This window comes from Triticum urartu, chromosome 1A, assembly GCF_056163025.1.
Source record: "Triticum urartu cultivar PI428250 chromosome 1A, HENAU_Tu73, whole genome shotgun sequence".
NCBI classification, from domain to species: domain Eukaryota; kingdom Viridiplantae; phylum Streptophyta; class Magnoliopsida; order Poales; family Poaceae; genus Triticum; species Triticum urartu.
In genome coordinates, this window is record NC_141873.1 from 573452859 (window position 1) to 573468469 (window position 15611).

The following is a 15611-nucleotide window of genomic DNA, read 5'->3' on the forward strand; positions in this document are numbered from 1 at the left end:
ACTCGCAACCAACGCGATTAGGGGTTGTCAATCCCTTCACGGTCACTTACGAGAGTGAGATCTGATAGATATAATATTTTTTGGTATTTTTGGTATAGAGATGCAAAGTGAAAAGTAAAAGGCAAAATAAAAGCAAAGCAAGATTAAAGTGATGGAGATTGATATGATGAGAATAGACCCGGGGGCCATAGGTTTCACTAGTGGCTACTCTCAAGAGTATAAGTATTCTATGGTGGGTGAACAAATTACTATTGAGCAATTGACAGAATTGAGCATAGTTATGAGAATATCTAGGCATGATCATGTATATAGGCATCACGTCCGTGACAAGTAGACCGAAACGATTCTGCATCTACTACTATTACTCCACTCATCGACCGCTATCCATCATGCATCTAGAGTATTAAGTTAAAAACGGAGTAATGCTTTAAGCAAGATGACATGATGTAGAGAGATAAATTCATGCAATATGAAATAAACCCCATCTTGTTATCCTCGATGGCAACGATGCAATACGTGCCTTGCTGCCCCTTCTGTCACTGGGAAAGGACACCGCAAGATCGAACCCAAAGCTAAGCACTTCTCCCATGGCAAGAACTACCAATCTAGTTGGCCAAACCAAACGGATAATTCGAAGAGACTTGCAAAGATAACCAATCATACATAAAAGAATTCAGAGAAGATTCAAATATTATTCATAGATAGACTTGATCATAAACCCACAATTCATCGATCTCAACAAACACACTGCAAAAAAGAAGAAGATTACATCGAATAGATCTCCACGAGAGAGGGGGAGAACTTTGTATTGAGATCCAAAAAGAGAGAAGAAGCCATCTAGCTAATAACTATGGACCCGAAGGTCTGAGGTAAACTACTCACACTTCATCGGAGAGGCTATGATGATGTAGAAGCCCTCCGTGATGACGGCCCTCTCCGGCGGAGCTCCGGAACAGGCCCCAAGATGGGATCTCGTGGATACAGAAAGTTGTGGCGGTGGAATTAGGTTTTTGTCTCCGTCCCTATTCGTTTGGGGGTACATAGGTATATATAGGAGGAAGAAGTACATCGGTGGAGCTTCGGTGGGCCCACGAGGGTGGGGGCGTGCCTGGGGGTATAGGGCGCGCCCCCTACCTCGTGCCCACCTCGAAGCTTCCTTGGCGTAGGGTCCAAGTCTCCTGGGTCATATTCGGGAAGAAAATCACGTTTCAGAAAGGTTTATTCCGTTTGGACTCCGTTTGATATTCCGTTTCTTCGAAACACTGAAATAGGCAAAAAAACAGCAATTCTGGGTTGGGCCTCCGATTAATAGGTTAGTCCCAAAAATAATATAAAAGTGGAAAATAAAGCCCAATATAGTCCAAAACAGTAGATAATATAGCATGGAGCAATCAGAAATTATAGATACGTTGGAGACGTATCAATCCACCACCGTGCTCTAAAAGATATAAGGGAAGTACTAGATCAAAATTATATAACTCAAAAGATATAAGCGAAACACATAGAGTATTCCAACAAATTCCAAATCATGTATGGCTCTCTCAAAAGGTGTGTACAGCAAGGATGATTGTGGTAAACTAACATGCAAAGACTTAAATCATACAAGACGCTCCAAGCAAAACACATATCATGTGGCAAATAAAAATATAGCTCCAAGTAAAGTTACCGATAGAAGTAGACGAAAGAGGGGATGCCTTCCGGGGCATCCCCAAGCTTTGGCTTTTAGGTGTCCTTAGATTATATTGGGGGTGCCATAGGCATCCCCAAGCTTAGGCTCTTGCCACTCCTTGTTCCATAATCCATCAAATCTTTACCCAAAACTTCAAAACTTCACAACACAAAACTTAAAGTAGAAAATCTCGTGAGCTCCGTTAGTGAAAGAAAACAAAAGACCACTTCAAGGTACTGTAATGAACTCATTCTTTATTTATATTGGTGTTAAACCTACTGTATTCCAACTTCTCTATGGATTAAAAACTATTTTACTAGCCATAGATTCATCAAAATAAGCAAACAACACACGAAAAACAGAATCTGTCAAAAACAGAACAGTCTGTAGTAATCTGTAGCTAGCACAAGATCTGGAACCCCAAAAAATCTAAAATAAATTGCTGGAAGTGAGGAATTTATCTATTAATCATCTGCCAAAATAATTAACTAAATAGCACTCTCCAAATAAAAATTACAGCAGTTCTCGTGAGCGCTAAAGTTTCTGTTTTTTACAGCAAGTTCAACAAGACTTTCCCCAAGTCTTCCCAACGGTTCTACTTGGCACAAACACTAATTAAACACAAAAAACACAACCAAAACAGAGGCTAGATAAATTATTTGTTACTAAACATGAGCAAAAATCAAGGAATAAAAATAAAATTGGGTTGCCTCCTGTCACGCCCTCGATGCGGCTATATCTCCCACGTGTCGAAGCACGACTTAGAGGCATAACCGCATTGAAAGCAATGTCGCAAGTGAGGTAATCTTCACACAACGCATGTAATACATAAAGGGAAAAGATACATAGTTGGCTTACAATCGCCACTTCACACAATTTACATGAACAAAGCATTGCATCATCCAAATACAATCAAGGTCCGACTACGGAACCAAAATAAAAGAAGAACCCCAAATGCGACAAGGTCCCCGATCGACCCCAACTGGGATCCACTACTGATCAACTAGAACAAAACAACACAAAGTACAAGATCTTCATCGAGCTCCTCCTGAGCTTGGTTGCGTCATCTGCACGGACTCATCGGCACCTGCAAGCTGGGTTTGGAAGTATCTGTGAGTCACGGGGACTCAGCAATCTCGCACCCTCGCGATCAAGACTATTTAAGCTTAATGGGTAAGGTAAAGGTATGAGGTGGAGCTGCAGCAAGCGACTAGCATATATGGTGGCTAACATATTCGCAAAAGAGAGCGAGAAGAGAAGGCAAAGCGCGGTCGATAAAAATATGATCAAGAAGTGATCCTAAAACAACCTACGTCAAGCATAACTCCAACAACCGTGTTCACTACCCGGACTCCGCCGGAAAGAGACCATCACGGTTACACACGCGGTTGACTCATTTTAATTAAGGTCAAGTTCAGGTTTTCTACAACCAGACATTAACAAATTCCCATCTGCCCATAACCGCGGGCACGGCTTTCGAAAGTTCAAATCCCTGCAGGGGTGTCCCAACTTAGCCCATGACAAGCTCTCACGGTCAACGAAGGAATAGACCTCCTCCCGAGACATTCCGATCAAACTCGGTATCCCGGTACAACAAGACTTTTCGACAGGGTAAAACTAAACCAGCAACAGCACCCAGATGTGCCGACAAATCCCGATAGGAGCTGCACATATCTCGTTCTTAGGGCACACCGAATGAGCAAGACATCGGGTAAGCCAGCCCAGAGTTGCCCCTGGTAGCCTCGGACATCGCTCAGTTGGACCAACACTCAGAGGAGCACTGGCCCGGGGGGGGGGGTAAAATAATGATGACCCTCAGGAGCGTGACTCCCAAGGGAAAAGAAAAGGCTAGGTGGCGAATGGTAAAACCAATGTTGGGCATTGCTGGAAGAGCTTTACTTAAGGCGAACTGTCAAGGGGTTCCCATAATAGCCCAACCGCGTAAGGAACACAAAATCCGGGAACATAACACCGATATGACGGAAACTAGGGCGGCAAGAGTGGAACAAAACACCAGGCATAAGGCCGAGCCTTCCACCCTTTACCAAGTATATAGATGCATTAATTAAATAAGATATATAGTGATATCCCAACTAATAAGCATGTTCCAACAAGGAACAACATCTCCATGTTCCAACAAGGAACAAACTTCAATCTTCACCTGCAACTAAAAACGCTATAAGAGGGGCTGAGCAAAGCGGTAACATAGCCAATCAACGATTTGCTAGGACAAGGTGGGTTAGAGGCTTGGTTCAACAATATAGGAGGCATGACAAGCAAGTGGTAGGTATCGCAACATAGGCATAGCAAAAGAGCAAGCATCTGGCAAAGCAAAGATAGTAGTGATTTCGAGGGTATGATCATCTTGCCTGAAATCCCGCAAGGAAGAAGAACGAGTCCATGAAGAAGACAAACGGACGTAGACGAACGGGTCCTCACAACACGACGTTACCGGAATCAACTCGAAGAAGCAAACACCGGAAAAGAAGTACACAACATAGTAAACAACCACTACAACAACATGGCACGATGCGCAAACAAATATGATGCATGTCCGGTTTAAATATGCATGACAAGGCAAAGTGCAACAATCAAAACTACAAATTAAGTGGAGCTCAATATGCAACGGGTTGCATATTGACGGAGCACCACATCCATTATTTAGTTCTCTCTCGGTTATGTACCCAATAAGATTAAATGTTGTTAGCATGGCAAGAGGGTGAAGCAAATGAAAACTACCTATCTAGTCAAGTTTAAATGAGGCCGGAAACAATGAACAACAATTCCGGAAACTCCTCATATGCATATATTAGGTTTGGTACTGTTCTGCCCTAAACATAATTTTAGAGTTGTTAAACATGCAAAGTGAAGCCACCATGTTAAACTAGGCAAAATTCTACCCCATTTACATATAAAGTTTGTTAGATTTGGAGCTACGGTTGAATAGTTATGAATTAAATCATTTTAACATGGCATAGGAGTAAATTTAACCAAACACCATTTTAAATATTTTAAACATGGATGAAAAAGACATATTATGAAACTAGATGCAAGTCTAAGTATTTTTCATATTAAGTTTATTTTAATATGATGCATCGTTTGTGAGTTACAATATGCATGATGTTTAGGGACCTTTCTGTGAAAACTGCAATCTCAGGATAAAAAGCTAAAATCGCAACAGGGAAATAAAAACACGCTGGGCTGAATCCAGTCGCGGGCCTAACAGGAACAGGCGCTGGGAGGGGGATTTCTCACCATGGGCTATGGCCCAGGTCGGTGGAAAGGTGAGGCCGGTAGGGGGCTGCGTTGGGCCGGCTGCGGGACGCGGCCAGGAGGGCGTTGGAGGCGGGCGCTCCTGTTCGGGCGAAGCAGAGGAAGCACGGCGCTGGCAGCAGGTCGAGGCAGGGGCCAGGAGCGGTGGCAGCTTGGTCTCCGGCGGCGGAGCGGCGACCTGGAGGCAGGGACGAGGCCGGGGCGCAGGGACTCGTCGGATCTGGCGGAGACAGCGACGAACGGAGCAGGGCCGCGGCGGGAACTGCAAGGCCATGATGGGGGAAAATTCAAAGAAGATACAGAGGGAGGAAAAGAAATAGAAGGAGAGGAGAATGGGGTGCGCGCGGTGGAGGAGCTCACCGGCGACTTGGCTGCTCTGGGCAGGGCTCGAGTAGCTCCACGGGGAGAGGAGATCAAGGGGCGGCGGAGCTCGACGTGGAGGCCTGCGGTGGCTTCCATGGCGCGGGGAGCACCTGTACAGAGAAGAGAGAGGATGGATGAGAGGCAGAGGAAGCCACGGGAGGGAGGAGGAACAAGGGAGAGAGCAACGGCGCTCATCTGTTGGTTCAGCGGCGGCCGGCGGGGCGCTGAGCTGCTTGCTCGGGGACGAGCACGGGAGGCAGGGAGCTGGGGCGCTGCGGGAACGAGAGGAGAGGTGCTCGGGGACGCGGGGGCTGCTGATGTTGTCGCCGGCGGCGGGGCTGTCGGGGTGGCCGTCGGGGTCCTTGGCCCAAGCGCAAGCGGGCGCTGTGCTCGCACGGGGTGAGTCGAGGAGGAGGCCTCGGGCATGAGCAGAGGAGGCTGGGATTGTGGATGGATCTGAAATCGAGGGATGAAGGTGATTGGCTCGGTGGGGAAAACGAGGAGGAGACCAGGTGGGTGGCGGCGGCGGCTGGACCGGGAAGGATCCCTAGAAAATAGGGTTTGGTCCAAAATGGACTAGGGACTATATATATATACGAAAGGGGATGATTTGGATCCTCCGATCGCGATCGGGCGGACCGGAATAAATGGGTTAGGGAGTCCAAAAGAGAAAACGGAGATGTTTTGTAGACGTTTGGAGATGATCCGGACACAACGGTGGCGACACCCCGGGTCGGGTCCGGGACAACTTTTCGGACGCACGCGCGAGGAGGGCCACGGGCTGACGAGAGAGATTAGGTAGGGCCTGACGGTGAGTGGTGGTGAACTGAGAAGAGAGAGGGGGAAATCAACCCGACAACTATTTCCGGAGATCGAAAACGTCTGATGTTTGACCGTCTATACTGCCGCTATAGTTAAACGTTGGGGCATCAAACGAACTCCGAATGCGATGAAATTTGACAGGCGGTCTATCTACACTATAATAAGACCACACTTCAAATCTCATCCCATTCCGAGAACATTTTCCGGCCACTTATAAAATAATATTTCGGACATACCGCGGGCGCTTGCAAGTGTGCCTGGGCTCAGAACGGACAACGGAAGGAATTGGGAGAACCCGGACGGATGGAAGTTTTGAAAACATGATGATGCAATGCACATGATGACATGATAAGATGCAACACGCAAGCAAATGACATGGCAACAACAACGAATAACTGGACGACACCTGGCACATCGGTCTCGGGGCGTCACACCTCCCAACAAGCGCTATCGTTTAACGCCCCTAGCTAGGCATAACAAGCAAGAATAGATCTAGGTATTGCCATCTTTGGTAGGCAATCCATAAGTGGCTCTCATGATAGATTCATAAGGTAATTTAATCTTCTTTCTAGGAAAGTGTTCCATGCCTTTCCTTAATGGAAATTGGAATCTAATATTTCCTTCCTTCATATCAATAATTGCACCAATCGTTCTAAGGAAAGGTCTAGCAAGAATAATAGGGCAAGAATGATTGCAATCTATATCAAGAACAATGAAATCTATGGACACATAATTCCTATTTGCAACAATAAGAACATCATTAATCCTTCCCGTAGGTTTCTTAATAGTAGAATCCGCAAGATGCAAGTTTAGAGAGCAATCATCAAAATCACGGAAATCTAGCAAATCACACAAAGTTTTGGGGATACTGGAGACACTAGCACCCAAATCACACAAAGCATAAAACTCATGATATTTAATTTTAATTTTAATAGTTGGTTCCCACTCATCATAGAGTTTACTAGGGATAGAAACTTTCAACTCAAGTTTTTCTTCATAAGATTGCATCAAGGCATCAACAATATGTTTAGTAAACGCTTTATTTTGACTATAAACATGAGGATAATTTAGCTCGGATTGCAATAAGGAAATACAATCAATCAAAGAGCAATTTTCATAGTTAAATTCCTTGAAATCCATAATAGTGGGTTTATCAACATCTAGGGTTTTAATTTCTTCAATCCCACTTTTATCAAATTTAGCATCAAGATCAACAAATTCCGAATTCTTGGAACGCCTTCTAGGTAAAGGTGGATCATATTCAGTCCCATCATTATCAAGATTCATATTGCAAAACAAAGATTTAATAGGGGACACATCAATAACTTTTAGATCTTCATCATTATTTTCATAGGAACTAGAAGTACACGCTCTTATAAAGGCACCTTTCTTAGCACGCATCTTAGCGGTTCTTTCTTTGCACTCATCAATGGAAATTGTCATGGCTTTGAGAGACTCATTGATATCATGCTTAGGTGGAATAGATCTAAGTTTCAAAGAATCAACATCAAGAGAAATTCTATCAACATTCCTAGCCAAATCATCAATCTTAAGAAATTTTTCTTCAATCATAGCATTAAAGTTCTTTTGCGAAGTAATAAATTCTTTAATATTAGATTCAAAATCAGAGAGCATCTTATTAGAATTTCCATAAGAATTGCTGTAGGAATTACCATAATTATTAGAGGGATTACTAGGATAAGCCCTAGGATTAAAATTTCCTCTATACGCGTTGTTACCAAAATTGTTCCTACCAACAAAATTCACATCCATAGATTCATTATTATTCTCAATCAAAGTAGACAAGGGCATATCATTAGGATCAGAAGAAACACTCTTATTAGCAAATAATTTCATAAGTTCATCCATCTTTCCACTCAAAACATTAATTTCTTCTATCGCATGCACCTTTTTATTAGTAGATCTTTCAGTATGCCATTGAGAATGATTAAGCATAATATTATCTAGAAGTTTAGTAGCTTCTCCTAAAGATATTTCCATAAAAGTTCCTCCCACGGCCGAATCTAAAAGATTTCTAGAAACAAAGTTCAATCCGGCATAAAAGTTCTGAACAATCATCCACAAATTTAAACCATGAGTAGGGCAATTACGTATCATTAATTTCATTCTCTCCCAAGCTTGTGCAACATGTTCATGATCAAGTTGCTTAAAATTCATAATATCGTTTCTAGGAGAGATGATCTTAGCGGGAGGAAAATATTTAGAGATAAAAGCATCTTTGCACTTATTCCATGAATCAATACTATTTTTAGGCAAAGACGAAAACCAAGCTTTAGCACGATCTCTAAGCGAAAAAGGAAATAGCTTCAATTTAAAAATATCATTATCCACATATGTCTTCTTTTGCATGTCACACAAATCAACGAAGCTATTAAGATGGGTAGCGGCATCTTCACTAGGAAGGCCGGAAAACGGATCTTTCATGACAAGATTCAGCAAAGCAGTATTAATTTCACAAGATTCAACATCGGTAAGAGGAGCAATCGGAGTGCTAATAAAATCATTGTTGTTGGTATTGGTGAAGTCACACAATTTAGTATTATCTTGAGTCATCGTGACAAGCAAGCAAACTAACACACAAGCAAACAAAAAGCAAGCGGGCAAAAAGAGGCAAATAGAGAGGGAGGATAGAGAGAGAGGGCAAATAAAACGGCAAGGGTGAAGTGGGGGAGAGGAAAACGAGAGGCAAATGGCAAATAATGTAATGCGGGAGATAAGGGTATGTGATGGGTACTTGGTATGTTGACTTTTGGGAAGATCTCCCCGGCAACGGCGCCAGAAATCCTTCTTGCTACCTCTTGAGCACTGCGTTGGTTTTCCCCGAAGAGGAAGGGATGATGCAGCAAAGTAGCGTACGTATTTCTCTCAGTTTTTGAGAACCAAGGTATCAATCCAGTAGGAGGCTACGCGCGAGTCCCTCGTACCTGCACAAAACAAATAAATCCTCGCAACCAACGCAAATAGGGGTTGTCAATCCCTATGAGGCCACTTACGATAGTGAGATCTGATAGATATGATAAAGATAATATTTTTGGTATTTTTATGATAAAGATGCAAAGTAAAATAAAGGCAAAGTAAATAGCAAAGTAGTAGGAGAAAAATATGATAAAGATAGACCCGGGGGCCATAGGTTTCACTAGTGGCTTCTCTCAAGAGCATAAGTATTCTACGGTGGGTGAACAAATTACTGTTGAGCAATTGACAGAATTGAGCATAGTTATGAGAATATCTAGGCATGATCATGTATGTAGGCATCACGTCCGAAACAAGTAGGCCGACTCCTGCCTGCATCTACCACTATTACTCCACTCATCGACTGCTATCCATCATGCATCTAGAGTATTAAGTTAAAAACAGAGTAACGCCTTAAGCAAGATGACATGATGTAGAGGGATAGACTCATGCAATATGAAGAAAATGAAGGAAATATGCCCTAGAGGCAATAATAAAGTTATTATTTATTTCCTTATATCATGATAAATGTTTATTATTCATGCTAGAATTGTATTAACCGGAAACATAATACATGTGTGAATACATAGACAAACAGAGTGTCACTAGTATGCCTCTACTTGACTAGCTCGTTAATCAAAGATGGTTATGTTTCCTAACCATGAACAAAGAGTTGTTCTTTGATTAACGGGATCACATCATTAGTTGAATGATCTGATTGACATGACCCATTCCATTAGCTTAGCACCCAATCGTTTAGTATGTTGCTATTGCTTTCTTCATGACTTATACATGTTCCTATGACTATGAGATTATGCAACTCCCGTTTGCCGGAGGAACACTTTGTGTGCTACCAAACGTCACAACGTAACTGGGTGATTATAAAGGTGCTCTACAGGTGTCTCCAAAGGTACATGTTGGGTTGGCGTATTTCGAGATTAGGATTTGTCACTCTGAATGTCGGAGAGGTATCTCTGGGCCCTCTCGGTAATGCACATCACATAAGCCTTGCAAGCATTGCAACTAATGAGTTAGTTGTGAGATGATGTATTACGGAACGAGTAAAGAGACTTGCCGGTGATGAGATTGAACTAGGTATTGAGATACCAACGATCGAATCTCGGGCAAGTAACATACCGATGACAAAGGGATATGCGGTCTGACCGATAAAGATCTTCGTAGAATATGTAGGAACCAATATGAGCATCCAGGTTCCGCTATTGGTTATTGACCAGAGACGTGTCTTGGTCATGTCTACATTATTCTCGAACCGTAGGGTCCGCACGCTTAACGTTACGATGATAGTTTCTTTATGAGTTTATGTATTTTGATGTACCGAAGGTTGTTCGGAGTCCCGGATGTGATCACGGACATGACGAGGAGTCTCAAAATGGTCGAGACATAAAGATCGATATATTGGACGACTATATTCGGACACGGAAGTGTTCCGGGTGATTTCGGAGAAAACCGGAGTGCCGGAGGGGTTACCGGAACCCCCCGGGGAAGTATTGGGTCTTAGTGGGCCTGAGGGGAGAGAGAGGGCAGCAGCCCAGGAGGTGGCGCGCCCCCCATGGGGAGTTCGAATTGGACTAGGGAGGGGGGGCGGCCCCTCTTTCCCTCTCCCTCTCCCTCTCTTTCCTTCCCCCTCTTTCTTCCTAGTTGGACTAGGAAAGGGGAGTCCTACTCCCACTAGGAGGAGGACTCCCCCCTCCCTTTGGCGCGCCCCATAGGGCCGGCCGGCCTCCCCCCTTGCTCCTTTATATACGGGGGTAGGGGGGCACCCTAGGACACACAAGTTGATCTTCGTGATCGTTCCTTAGCAGTGTGCGGTGCCCCCCTCCACGATATTACACCTCGGTCATATTGTAGCGGTGCTTAGGCGAAGCCCTGCGACGGTTGAACATCAAGATCGTCACCACGCCGTCGTGCTGACGGAACTCCTCCCCGAAGCTTTGCTGGATCGGAGCCCGGGGAGCGTCATCGAGCTGAACGTGTGCCAAGAACTCGTAGGTGCCGGAGTAATGGTGCTTGGATCGGTTGGACCGGGAAGACGTACGACTACTTCCTCTACGTTGCGTCAACGCTTCCGCTTCGGTCTACGAGGGTACGTAGACAACACTCTCCCCTCTTGTTGCTATGCATCACCATGATCTTGCGTGTGCGTAGGAAATTTTTTGAAAGTACTACGTTCCCCAACAGAAAACCCCATCTTGTTATCCTCGATGGTAACAATACAATACGTGCCTTGCTGCCCTTACTGTCACCGGGAAAGGACACCGAAAGATTGAACCCAAAGCTAAGCACTTATCCCATTGCAAGAAAGATCAATCTAGTAGGCCAAACCAAACTGATAATTCGAAGAGACTTGCAAAGATAACCAATCATACATAAAAGAATTCAAAGAAGATTCAAATATTATTCATAGATAGACTTGGTGATAAACCCACAATTCATCGGTCTCAACAAACACACCGCAAAAAGAAGATTACATCGAATAGATCTCCACAAGAGAGGTGGAGAACATTGTATTGAGGTCCAAAAAGAGAGAAGAAGCCATCTAACTACTAACTATGGACCCGTAGGTCTGAGATAAACTACTCACACTTCATCGGAGGGGCTATGGTGTTGATGTAGAAGCCCTCCGTGATCGATGCCCCCTCCGGCGGAGCTCTGGAACAGGCCCCAAGTTGGGATCTCGTGGATACAGAAAGTTATGGTGGTGGAATTAGGGTTTTGGCTCCTCCTCTGATCGTTTGGGGGTACGTGGATATATATAGGAGGAAGAAGTACGTCGGTGGAGCAACAGGGGGCCCACGAGGGTGGGGGCGCGCCTGGTAGGGTAGGGCGCGCCCCTACCTCGTGGCCTCCTGTTACGTGCCTTGGCGTAGGGTCCAAGTCTCATGGGTCTTATCTGTTGAGAAAATCACGTTCCCGAAGGTTTCATTCCGTTTGGACTCCGTTTGATATTCCTTTTCTTCGAAACCCTAAAACAGGCAAAAAACATCAATTATGGGCTGGGCCTACGGTTAATAGGTTAGTCCCAAAAATAATATAAAAGTGGATAATAAAGCCTAATAATGTCCAAAACAGTAGATAATATAGCATGGAGCAATCAAAAATTATAGATACGTTGGAGACGTATCACATGCTTGCTCATTTTTTTGATAGGCTTAGGTTTCTCTGTTTCTTCCCTCCTCCTATAATTATTCTTAGGCCTGCGTGGCATGTTTTCTGGTATGGTTGCATATGCTGGGGCTTGAGGCCTAGGTTTGTCAGAAACTGGCCACATTTCTTCACCTTCTATAGGTTCCAAACAGTGTTCATAAATTTTGTTGAATACTTCAACAAAATAACAGGGAGCAATGAAATCTTCCACTTTTTTGCCACACTTGAAGATAGTTGTTATTGCATGGGAACAAGGAAGACCTGCCAGCTGGAAGTAGCCACATGAGTATGTCCTATTGTCAAGACTCACTGTATACTGCCTTTTTCTGCCAGTGAGAAGTTTGACTTCAAATCCATCTTTGCCATTCCAAAGTACCTCCATGAACTGTGTCCTTGCTATGCTACTCATCAACTTCTTAAAAGCACTGGGGCATATCTTTCCATGAAACTTCTGACCTTTGGCCCTTTGTTCCTGAATTCTAACAAGTATCTTTTTCCTAATTTTCTCTTGCATTGAAATTATTGGATAAAACTTTGCTTCAACAATTGCATGATTAAAAGAATCACAAAGATTATTGTCAACTGATTCACAGTTGGAACCCACTAGAAAAAATGCCCTTGCCCAATGTACTGGCTCTGTTCTCATCATATCTTTTGCACCACCTGGTGTTTCTTGGGGTAGCTTTGCTTTGTAGAAGTTGAAGTCTTGCTTGTTTGCTGCTTTGGCAACTGCCCAGAACTTCTTCTGTCACTCATGTGCCCTATGCTTCTTTCTCCAGTTGGCATAGATATGCCTAGCACACATTTTGTGCTCTGCATTTGGCAGATAGTCCTTCATAGCATTAATCAGTCCCTTCAGCTGATCTAAAATGAGCACCCATCCAGCTCCATTGTTATTAATGTCAAGATCTTTAATAAGCAAGCCAATAAACCACTTCCAGCTTTCATGTGTTTCCTTCTCAACAACAACCCATGCCAGTGGATACATTTGATTGTTGTCATCTCTACCAACAGCACACAGCAACTCTCCTTTCACAGCCCCTTTGAAAAAACATCCATCTAATCCTATTACTTTCCTGCAGCCAGCCTTGAACCCTAACTTCAGTGCATTAAAGCACACTAAAAGCTGTGAAATATGTTTTGTTCCATGTTTGTACGATCCAAACAAACTGCAACAGTGCTTCCTGGATTACTTCTAAGCAGTTCCAGTTGGTAATCAAAAACCCTAGTGTACTCATTTTTCATTTCAGCTCTTAATTTGTCCATGACTAACTTCTTTGCATGCTTACACTTAGAAGTTGACACATCAGCCATATCCTAGAGAACTGTTGCTTTCATGCTCTCAATCTTCCACATTGGATTAGCTAAAATGAAGTGCTCATATCTCTGAGCAATAACCTTTGCTGTCACAAGTCTGTTCTCTCTATTTTGTGCACATTCATGCTCATCATTAAAAGTAATAATCTGAAACCTGCTTGTTCTTGAGGTTTTGGCTCCATAAATCAACCAAGGGCACCCAGGCCATCCACACTTAGCTCTCACTCTGTTTGCCTCTGATTTCATGAACACAATGCTCCTCTTGGTAACAATTCCATATCTCTTCAATGCCTTCACAAGTTGATTCTTGTTTCTTAACACCATTGTTAATGAAAAGTGTGGAATATCTGTGTCATTGTTGTATAAGGGATACTTCCTCTTCCTCCTAACCATTTTCCCATCAGAATCTTCATCATAAGAATAATCCTCATCAGATGAATCATAGCCCCACTCCTTCTCCTCTCCCTCTATCTGTTCTTCCATATTTGCAATTAGTTCAATGGGAACAGGAGCCGATGAATCTCCTGCAAGTCAACTCTTTGTATCTCTCATCTTCTTCTTGAATTTTCTAGCATGCCTCCTAAGCAGTGGTGGAGCCACAGGGGGGGCGAGCGGGGGCCAGACCCCCCCTATCGATCGGCCCCCCTCAACAATACTCAGCGGGGACTAGCGTTGAATTCACACGTAGCCCAGTTGTACGCCTGTTGCTAATTAGTATCTGCCCATTAGCATTTTTAGGGGTATCTGGCCATTAGCAAACACACGTCGGCCTGACTCATACGTACTGCCCAAGCCCAAAACTGATAGCCCACATGCCACGTACAAAATCGGGTCGATCTCCTGGTCTGCGCGTATTACTTATCGATTGGACCTCCATCGTCGATTGGACCAATATACATGGCACTGACACAACACATCGCTTTGACCTCCATTTTGCTCGGCTCCATCCTCGATCGTTTCTGCCACCGCCACCGCAGATCTAGGGCTTCATTGAGTGGCAGACCTGTCGCATGAGCATCAGCGACGACCTGACAGATGAAGGATTCCGCGCGCCGGTATGAGTTGACCACAACTCCACAGGCTGATCTACTAATTGGCAAGTATCCCCCCTCTGGGCTCTCACATCACGGCTTGTGGGTTTGTCTAATCTCAACCTAAGGTATGCTACATAGACATATTATTGATTTTACATTTGAATTATACAAACTACTAGTTAGAATCAATTACAAATGATATATCTGTTTTTATAATAACTAGAAGTCTAGAATTGCATAAAGCATGAATAAGAAGAGAATGCCAATAACTAACAATTGAAGCCAATTTTTTTAACCACTCAATCTACTATGAGAATGGAGAGCGACATGTATATAATTTAGGAGTGAAATCACTACAAAGCTTGACATTTGATGGTTTGATGGACCTGTTGTGCGTAGATATACATCTAAGCGAATAAAAAAAGTAGCTATTTCAATGTAATTGCAAAACAAATATTGTCATTGTTTGTTTGATATCAACACTATATCTAAGAATTGATATACGTTTGTGTTGCATTTTTTGCACGTGCATTGTCCTGTTCGCCCCCCCCCCTATGTTCAAATCCTGGCTCCGCCCCTGCTCCTAAGCTCCACAACTTCTGAATTTTCTCCACTATCCTCACTATGGGGCATGTACTCAGTATCTTCATCAGAATCATTGTCTGAAATGGCAATATTGTTCTGAACGTGGACTTGCTCTGCTGCAATATTTTCCTGAAAATTCACTTGCTCTGTTGTTGTACTGTTCTAAACATTGACTTGCTCTGCTGTTGTACTACTCTGAACATTGACTTGCTCTGGTGCTTGAACTGGCACTTCATCTGGATTGCACACTTGAGAAATGACAAATTGGGAATCTCACACTTGAACAACATCATTAGCTTCTAAAGTTCTTCTAGACCTAGGCTGCTTAATTGGACTGCTAACAAGTTGAGTGAGCACACCACTGTCAAGTGGCTCTGCACTAATGACAATATCAGGTTCTTCAAATTCAT

The 15611-nt window shown here is 43.6% G+C and overlaps 1 pseudogene; it reads right to left on the reverse strand.

The window, feature by feature from the left end:
• Positions 1-4920: 4920 nt before the first annotated feature.
• Positions 4921-13621, reverse strand: LOC147992910 (uncharacterized; annotated as a pseudogene).
• Between the last annotated feature and the right edge of the window lie 1990 nt (positions 13622-15611).